This window comes from Mytilus edulis, chromosome 8 (genome assembly GCF_963676685.1).
Source record: "Mytilus edulis chromosome 8, xbMytEdul2.2, whole genome shotgun sequence".
In the NCBI taxonomy this organism is placed as follows: Eukaryota; Metazoa; Mollusca; class Bivalvia; order Mytilida; family Mytilidae; genus Mytilus; species Mytilus edulis.
Window position 1 is genome coordinate 35155443 of NC_092351.1, and position 4256 is coordinate 35159698.

Genomic DNA, 4256 nt, shown 5'->3' on the forward strand with positions numbered 1-4256 from the left:
ATTTAATACAATAAAATCAAAAACATTTGGAGTAATTTCTATTTTATCCCAAAAATTCGTATGGTAAATATCATAAGAAGAGACTTATTACAGTGAACTGACTGGAGAGATTTCTGAATTCAATTATTTTTGCGTTTTTCAACATGTTGAACACTTTCCGTGTCATACCAAAGACACCACATATCAATTATGGAATTTACAGGCTTCAAATCATGTCATCTCTCTGTATACGAATATTACAAAGTCGAATTTAATATTCTCAAACCTAAAAAAGCCTACCTACTTATGTTCTGGTTGAAATGCTCGCTATGAATCTGAAACACAATTTCATTTGTTATAGAGATCACTGTTAAAAAACATGACATCAAAATATACCCATCTTAGGCCAATATATGTATCACGTGTAAATTGGGACACAACTCAGCATGATGAAAATAAATTTTTATACCAAGTCAAGTACTATACAGTTGTTTTCCATTTGTTTGAGGTGTTTCAGCTTTTGATTTTGCAATTCAATAAAGGACTTTCCGTTCCGATTTTCATTAGAGTTCGGTATTTTTTGTTCTTTTACTTTATCATATTTTTTCCTGATATACTGCTACCATGGTTTTGTGTCATAGATGACAGGGATATAAACTGAAATAAAAATGACTAGGATTAAGATAAATCAATTACCAAAATCAAACTAATTTTCAAACACACAACCATCTTTTTAATCTCGATTATTAATAATAGTGCATTAGATTGCATAGAACGTACAATACAAATCAGTTCATTAAAACACTGACCTTAAAACTAAAAGCACTGAACTCCTGGCATAAAATACTGACAACAATACAATATGAATTAATACAGTACCAAAAGTAGTTGTAAACTACTCCACTATTGTTATAAAAAATCATGCCACACTACATTCATATACCACGGCGATACTTTTATAGTAGATGTGAAACTTGTGCGTCTTAAACAGTGCAATAGATTTGATCGTACGCAATGCCGAAGATGATATGTACAGAATGTTGTTTATTCAGAAAATATCAAAATAATTTTAAAAAAATTCTTACAAAATAAAAAAAAGTTCGAAGTACACTTCCTAATCTTATTTGTTCTGTAAATGATATTACTATGACAATGTCGATGTTTAAAGATGTATTGATTTTTTTGCGATTTATTTTTTAGCATCAGACTTCTGGTATTTTTATGTTTTAATCTACAGTACTTACGATTTTAATTTAACTCTAAAGATAATAATACGTCATATGACACCAATAGATTCATTTTAACCGCAGCAAGGATTTGCGCATCTAATAAAATTCATTTTCGGATCAGAAATAGCTACATTTGACTTATAATATCCGATTATACTATTAACATCCTTATTTACATGCATATGACGTCACGTGAGGTTTCTAATTAGCGTTTCAAATATTGAGGTGCAAATGTGGGAAAAAATTTAAAGTAATGTTAGCCCACTAACAAAGAAATTAAAATGCACATTCAAGCTCACAGCTATAACTGTCAGTACGAAATCAAATTTTCCATTTACAATCATTCAATGTTGTATAAGTCATCAATTTTCTACAAATTTGTTTTGTAAAACAACAGTATTTTAATACAATTTCAAAGTTTTATGTCAATTATAGTGTTACATAATATAACTAACTCCTACTGTTTATTATATAACAATTATATTTTTGTGTTGTTCATAAATCAATATTTTCTATTCAATATAAGTTTTTGAATATTTTTGGATGAGTCTTTTATATTTAAGTAATATCTTATGCATGAAAACATATAGTCTACCGGTAATATATCTACAAAAACAAAAGACGAACGTGTTGCAAATAAACTGACAAAGCGTTTGGAGTTTTTAACTTCTAATGCAATATAAGAATACCATTTTTAACCGTTTCGATATCTTTAAAAGCACATCGTTTGTACAAAAATGGGGCAAAAAAATAAACTGTCTTTAAGAGATATACTTCCAGCATATGTCATTCAGAGTGTAACTACGTAAAATATACTACAGGGTGGGCGTAGGGGTACTTCTAAAGCGACTTGAAACAAGGAATAGCGCAAATAGGACGCATGGTGTATATTTTACATAATAAGGGCAAAACGTATAAATAAAATAAATGGTTTGTTTTACTATAAATAAAGGCAACAGTAGTATACCGCTGTTCGAAACTCATAAATCGATAGAAAAAAAACAAATCCGGGTTACAAACTAAAACTGAGGGAAACGCAGTTTCTTATGCCTGTTACTTATTTATAGTGGTATATAAATAAGCGGTATACTACTTATGAACAGCGGTATACTACTTTTGCCTTTATTTACATACTCTTAAACATACAAAATTATTTTAAATTATGTGACCTCATTGTGTCTCATGTTTTTGGGATTGGTTTTTTTTTCCTTTTTTCTTTAGGTTAATATATATGCAATTGACGTTACTCTACATGTCCTTTTATCCGTATTCACTTAATAAAGTTTAAATTGCAATGTGTAAATATCTTTATAACCCTAGTTATTGGCTTAAAACCGTATTTTAATGTGACAGTTTGTATTATAAATCATATTTCTAATCTGAATGCAAGTAATGATAAATGTGAATAAAAAAGCTTAAAAACTAATTCCATTGCAAAAAGGTAGTTTGATGAAAGTAACTGATTGGTTTAAGAGCATAATTCTTCATAAGTCCATTAAAATATTATAAATAGTAATTTTGAATTAGGGGCTCACATAAAGCAGTACAAAGAAACAAGAATAGTGAGACTTCCTTAGCACACATGCCAATTTATCTTAATACTGGTTAATCCAGTAGAGCTCAGGTTTATCAGCAAATGGATTCATGAACGAAAATTGTGACAAACTACTTCAAAGGGTCACAACGAAAACTTTTAATAATGATTAAATGCGAGAACTTGTTTCATTTCAGAGAACTAAATGATCAACATTTAATTCTGCTAGTAACACAATGATTTATGAGACTTTTCAATGACATTGAGGCTTTAGAATTGATTTCTGAAACAAACTCGTGGTTTTTTGCTTGTTTTACTTTTTACTGTGAAGCAATCTGCAGTAGACTTTCTTTTGATTTAACGTTCGTATTGTACATAACAGCTGCAGTTGATTTAAAATGAATTGGGGTTTTGAAATGCCGTGTTGTCGCATGTTCTATATGTAAGATGCAATTAAAGGTTGGTTTTATGCATACAATAGGTTTTCAACAAGGATCTTAATCCAGAAATATGGTAATTTTAGATACTTAATATATGTGATTGCATAATAGTTTTACCATTTTCTAGACGCTAACAAGGTTTCTAGACCTAGATTCCAGTTATCAGCTCGCTCCTTTTAGAATTTTATGTTCATTAAAATTGCATTCTCTACATACAAAAAAAAGCAATTCTAAAAATTTTGAAGAATATCTTGTCTTTTATTTATACAAGTAAATTTTACAATTTTATTTTATACAAATAGGTTATTCGACATTATTTCCATTTGGATATGTTTCAAGAGTTTAAAAAAGTCAGACAGTAAATATAAAATGGATGATTAACTCCAAAACAAAATTGCTTTTATGACATTTTCGGAATTAAGTGGTTTTATATAAATATACATTAAGTTGCGTTATAGTAACGATTAACTTAAATTGTTAGATGAATAATAATCACTTCTGAAATGACAATAGAAATATAGAAAATCAATTTTTGGATGACACCCTATGTCTATCAAATCATGTTTCCTGGAACGAAATGCATTTGTGACGTCCATTTTGATGAGAAATGTCTTTGTCATTTGGACAAGGAAAATTATAAATCGTTTATCAAGATCATCTAATGCAATTTCTAAAGTATTAGTTGGGGAATGGTAAAGTCAATTACATGATTAGACCTAGAATCCAGTTATCAATTTCATATAACAGGTTATCGAACAGGGAGATTGAGCAATTCCGCTAGGCATCAAAATCATTTAGGCAAGATTTACCATTGTTCCTGCCCTATAAATGCACATTTTCTAAACCTAGAGGTTATTTGCATTAGAAATGAATTAATTTTTATTTCAAAGGTAATTACTATTTACACAACTATATAGCTTCGTTTTATTTTCGCTTTTACAAAGTCACGACATCTTCAAGGCAATTAACGGAAATTAATATGAACGACAAAATGCCGATTTTTACTGCCGATCAGAAAGCGTAGATAACTTAATATATACCACGCTATCTGATTTGTCTCAACTGTGATTCTGT